The sequence below is a fragment of the Trachypithecus francoisi genome, unplaced genomic scaffold, assembly GCF_009764315.1.
Source record: "Trachypithecus francoisi isolate TF-2019V2 unplaced genomic scaffold, Tfra_2.0 Lachesis_group0, whole genome shotgun sequence".
In the NCBI taxonomy this organism is placed as follows: Eukaryota; Metazoa; Chordata; class Mammalia; order Primates; family Cercopithecidae; genus Trachypithecus; species Trachypithecus francoisi.
Window position 1 is genome coordinate 137,678,920 of NW_022681453.1, and position 6,000 is coordinate 137,684,919.

Below are 6,000 nucleotides of genomic sequence, written 5' to 3' on the forward strand. Positions count from 1 at the left end.
TTCCTTGGGACAGTAATCTGCCTGCTGGCCTTTATTTCTTGACCTTGCTCCCAACAACCATAGCTTCCATGGCTTTACACAGTCTCTTCATCCCCCCAGGATCTACATGGGCTTGGTGGGCTTCAAGTTCTTGTTCAATATGTAGACAATGGGAATACCAGTTGGCAGGTCCAGCTCCATGACAGCCTCTTCAGAGAGACCCTCCAGATGCTCAACAATGCCCCAAAGGCTGTTGCCATCAGCTGCAATCAGTACCCATTTCCCCTCCTCGATCCAGGAAACTATTTCTTCTTTCCAAAAGAGCAGAGCTATGGCAGTAGTGTCCTTCAGACTTTCACAGGAGGGTAGCTGATCTTTAGTGAGAGCTGCATACTTGCTCTTCTCACTGGTGTTGCCTTAGAAGGGGTGGTTGGGCTCCATCATAGGTGATGAGACATCATAGGAGCACCTCCAGATCTTTACCGAGGCCTCCTCATGCTTGGCAGCAGCGTCTGCTTTATTAAGGCCAGTTAGAACCCCATAGTGGCACTCATTCCAAGTCCTCATTACAGGCAGCCACATCTGACCAATGGCATCCAGCACTGTGCAGAGGGCCCAGATGGCTTTTTCTCCCACTGCCCAAGCCACCACGCCTCACAGAAAAGTATCAGGCTGATCATGGTCCCTCAGACCCAGATCCCTCCAGGCCACTGCCACAAGGTCTTTTTAAACAGCTTTGTTGAGATATAATTCACATAGCAAAAAATTCAGCTATTTAAAGTGTACAGTTCAGTGTGGTTTTAGTATATTCCCAAAGTGGCACAACATCACTACAATCGGTTGTAGAATATTTTCATCACCCCCACAAAGAAACGTTGTACCCATTAGCAGTCATTCCTCATTCTCATGTTTTCTTCTAGGAATGTGTAGTTTTAGGTCTCACATTTAAGTCTTTGGTCCAGTCTCAGTTAACTTCTGTGTATTGGCATAAGGTAGGAATCCAAATTCATGCTTGTACATGTAGATAACCAGTTATTCCAGCACCATTTGTTAAAAAGACTAGTCTTTCGCCCGTTGAATCATCCTGGCACCCTTATTGAAAATCAGTTGGCCATAGATGAGAGTTTATTTCTGGACTCACAATTCTGTTCCATTGATCTGTTTATGTATCTTTATGCCAAAACCACACTGTCTTAATTACTGCAGCTTTGTAGTGAGTTTGAAATTGGGAATGTGAGTCCTCTAACTTTGTTCTTTTCCAAGATTGTTTTGGCTTGTCTATGTCTCTTCCAGTTCAGCTAGTTACAAAGTATCATTTTGCCTCTCAACTGAGGCTGTGTCCTGTACATAGGTTTTTCTCAGGAACCTTGTCAGGAGGTCTTGAATCAGGGGTGACTGAATGTCCTAGCCATCTTCCCAGCTCATGGTATCCCAATCTCATCTTTATACCAACACTATAAACTACCCAGCCCACTTTGTCACTCAACCTGGCTCCTAAAATCCCAGCCTGAGCCAGAGTCCTTCTCCCCAAATGCCTGAGAGCAGAGCAACTCCACGATAAAACCCAAGTAAGCTGCCCGGGTGTTTGCAGTCTCACAATGATTGGGTTTTCCTCTGTTAGGAAAAGAGAGAAGAGAAAGAGAATTTAAAAATATGTAAACATAAACAACATTTATTTTGAAAATGCTTTCTTCTTCTTCTTTTTCTTGCTATGGGTTTCTATTAAATCTAAATTAGTATAAGAATCCTAGAAGAAAGCCTAGGAAATACCACTCTGGGCATGGGCCTTAGGAAAGAATTTATGACAAAGTCCTCAAAAGCAATTGTGACCAAAAAAAATTGACAAATGAGAGGTAATTAAAGAGCTTCTGCACAGCAGAGGAAACTGTCAGCAGAGTAAACAGACAAGACAACCTACAGAATGGGAGAAAATATTTGCAAACTATGCATCCAACAAAAGTCTAATATCCAGAATCTATAAGAAACTTAAACAATTAAACACACACAAAAGAAAACAAAGAACTGCATTAAAAAATGGGCAAAAGATATGAGAAGACACTTTTCAAAGATGACATACAAACAGCCAGCAAACATGACAAAATGCTCATCGTCACTAATCAGAAGAGAAATTCAAATCAAAACCACAATGAGATACCATCCAGGAGCAATCACAATGGTCATTATTAAAAAGTCAAAAAACAACAGATGTTGGTGAGGCTGAGGAGAAAAGGGAACACTTATAATACTGCTGGTGGGAATGTAAATTAGTTCAGCCACTGTGGAAAGCAGTTTGGAGATTTAAAACAGAACCACCATTCGACTCAGCAATCCCATTACTGTATATTCATCCAAAAACAAGCAAATCATTCTACCAAAAAGACACGTGCACTCACATGTTCACTGCAGCACTATTCACAATAGCAAAGTCATGGAATCAACCTAGGTGCCCATCAACAGTGGACTGAATAAAGAAAATGTGGCATATATACACCATGGAATACTATATATAAAAGAACGAAATCATGTCCTTTGCAACAACATGGATGCAGCTGGAGGCCATTATCCTAAGAAAAATTAAAGCAGGAACAGAAAACCAAATACCACATGTTCTCACTTATAATTGGGAGCTAAACGTCAGGTACTCATGGCATAATGATGGCAGCAATAGACACTGGGGACTATCAGAGTAGGGAAGAAAGGAGGAGGGCAAGGGTCAAAAAACTAACTGTTGGGTACTATGCTCAACATCTGAGTGACAGAATTATTTGGACCCCAAACTTCAGCATCACGCAATATACCCAGGTCACAAACCTGCACTTATACCCCTGAATCCAAAATAAAAGTTGGAAAGGGAAAAAATAAAATAAAGTTCTATAATGATACTTTAACACAAACTTTTTATTTTTTTATTTTTTTTTTATTTTTACTTATTTATTTATTTTTTTGAGGCGGAGTCTCGCTCTGTCGCCCGGACTGGAGTGCAGTGGCCAGATCTCAGCTCACTGCAAGCTCCGCCTCCCGGGTTCACACCATTCTCCTGCCTCAGCCTCCCGAGTAGCTGAGACTACAGGCGCCCGCCACCTCGCCCGGCTAGTTTTTGTATTTTTAGTAGAGACGGGGTTTCACCGTGCCAGCCAGGATGGTCTTGATCTCCTGACCTCGTGATCTGCCTGTCTCGGCCTCCCAAAGTGCTGGGATTACAGGCTTGAGCCACCGCGCCCGGCCAAACTTTTTCTATAAATATTAATAGTAAATATTTTAGGCTCACAGGTTGTATGATCTCTGCTGCAACTGCTCAACTCTGCCATTGAAGCAAGAAGCTGCTGTAGAGTATATAAATGAATGGATGTGGCTGTGTTTTAATAAAACTTTATTTATAGACACTAAAATTGCAATTTTATATAATTTTCAGATGTCACAAAATACTACTCACCTTTTGATTTTTTTCACCAACGATTTTTAAATGGGGGAAAATTTCTTTCTTAACTATAGTTAACTATACTTTTTGGGCCGTATTAAAACAATAGGTAGGACAGATTTAGTCTGAGGTCCACAGTTTGCTGACCCTGGATTTAATGTAACACAGGAATTGTGGCACTTGAAGGAACCATACACTGAACCAAGAACTTTTGATTAAGCAGCTCATTCCAATTAAAATAGTATTTGCAGCACCATAGTTGGCCTCAGGTTTTTTTTTTTTTTTTTGAGGCGGAGTCTCGCTCTGTCGCCCGGACTGGAGTGCAGTGGCCAGATCTCAGCTCACTGCAAGCTCCGCCTCCCGGGTTCACGCCATTCTCCTGCCTCAGCCTCCCGAGTAGCTGGGACTACAGGCGCCCACCACCTCGCCCGGCTAGTTTTTTTTTGTATTTTTAGTAGAGACGGGGTTTCACCATGTTAGCCAGGATGGTCTCGATCTCCTGACCTCCGCCCGTCTCGGCTTCCCAAAGTGCTGGGATTACAGGCTTGAGCCACCGCGCCCGGCCGGCCTCAGGTTTTAATGTGAAGCCCCTGAAAGTAGGTTAGCCCAGGAGCAGTGGACAAAAGCCTATTTAGAGAGACATTTCCAAAGCAGTCCAGAGAGAGACCTGAGTTAGAGGCCTGTTGGCCTTAAGGTCCTTGGATATTTTCCCCAGGTGGTCAGGGCCATGCTAGTGCCTGCGTCTAAGGACCAAAATTGCCTCCACAGATTCCAGAGTGGCAAAACGCATCCCTGTTCAATTTAGAGAGGGAGAAAAAAAAAATAAAAACATCATTCAGAATTGCCTTTTTGGCACAGGCAGTGTTGGTGCCATGAGGACTTTTTATTAAAAGGCCTAGATTCTGTCCTGGCTCTGCTGTCAGCTCCTGTGACCAGGAGACGTTCTAAGCCCTGATTGCCCAGTCAAAATCCTGGTGCCATTGATTTCTAGCTGTGCCATATTAGAAATCAACAAGCCTCAGTTTGTTGATGTTTAACAAACTGAGGGATATCTCAATTTCCATATATATAAAGTGGAGATATATCTTCCAAGCCTCTGTTTCCATATCTATAAAGTGGACATGATGATGATAGCCTCAGGGACTCATTCTGGGGATTTCATCGCATAGTGCTTTGCACATAATATGCATTTAACAAATGTTAGCTTTTCATTATTACCTGTTAAGGAAGAAAACATTGGTCATGCTATCTTTATGGAAATCAAAAAGGAAAAGGATGTGAAAATGTGAAAGGTTTGCCATCTAATGTGGAATTTCAATTGTCTTTTTACAAGCAGAGCTGTGGAACTCTGGGACTAACCCTTTGTAGCTCCTTTTTGTTATTTTTAGGGGGACACCTTTTCTCTTTTTTTTTTTTTTTCTTGATCAGTGTTGCCAGAGGCTTATCAGTTTTATTCTTTCATCTTTTCAAAAAACCAACTTCTAGCTTTAGTGATTCTTCCTATTAGATGCTTATTTTCTGTTTTATTAATTTCTTCCCTTATGAGTTTTCTTCCTCCTCCTTTCTTTGCATATTCTTTTTGTAACTTCTCAAGATAGTTGCTTAGCCCATTAACTTTTAACTTCTTTTCGATTGTAAGCACTTAAGGATGTAAGTTTCCCTTGCGCAGCCCACAGATTTTGATATTTAGTATTTTTGTTAACATTCACATACAAACATTTTTTCTTTTTCTTTTTTTTTTTTCTGTCGCCCAGGCTGAAGTGCAGGGGCGCAATCTCGGCTCACTGCAAGCTCCACCTCCTGGGTTCACGCCATTCTCCTGCCTTAGCCTCCCGAGTAGCTGGGACTACAGGCACCTGCCACCACGCCCGGCTAATTTTTTGTATTTTTAGTAGAGACGGGGTTTCACCGTGTTAGCCAGGATGGTCTCGATCTCCTGACCTCGTGATCCACCCATCTCGGCCTCCCAAAGTGCTGGGATTACAGGTGTGAGCCACCGCGCCCATCCCACATACAACCATTTTCTAATGCCTGTTCAATAAGGTGTCCTCCACTCCTTGGGGAGCTCTGTGGTCTCTTGCCCTGCTCAAAGCCTTCAGAAATATGCACTGCCCTTGGCATCCTCCTCAACCTCACTTGTTTTCACTGCTTGTGGCAAAACTAATTCAAATAGTGCACGTGGATATAATCAGGTGTTAACTGATTTCCTTGAAGACAGCATTTCCTTTCCACTTTCTCATTATCTTGGGTGTTTCTATGCCTCACAGTGTGGCAGGGATATTTTTACTCTGCTTTTGTTAACTACAAATCCACAGGTGTATTTTGTACTAGTTGAAAACTGGTAGATGCAGTACTCACACATGGCCAAGAGAGGGTGCTATTGACCCATTTAGGTCTAACCTTTCTGTTTTGTATACTGTAGTCATCTAATTCGCTTGCTTGTCTTTGAGTTTGTTTCAGAGAAAAGGCCCAACGTCAGAAGAGTTGAGAGGTTATATGATACTAGCTAAACTCTCAGATTCTCTGGGCACTCAAGAAAAAACATAACAAACAAACACTTTGGTTTTAAAGATGCAGAGAAATGTCTGGCAATGCACCCTCAG

At 42.3% G+C, this 6,000-nt stretch overlaps 1 pseudogene; it reads right to left on the reverse strand.

Moving 5' to 3' along the window:
- Positions 1-31: 31 nt before the first annotated feature.
- LOC117083923 lies at positions 32-612 on the reverse strand (annotated as a pseudogene).
- Positions 613-6,000: the final 5,388 nt, after the last annotated feature.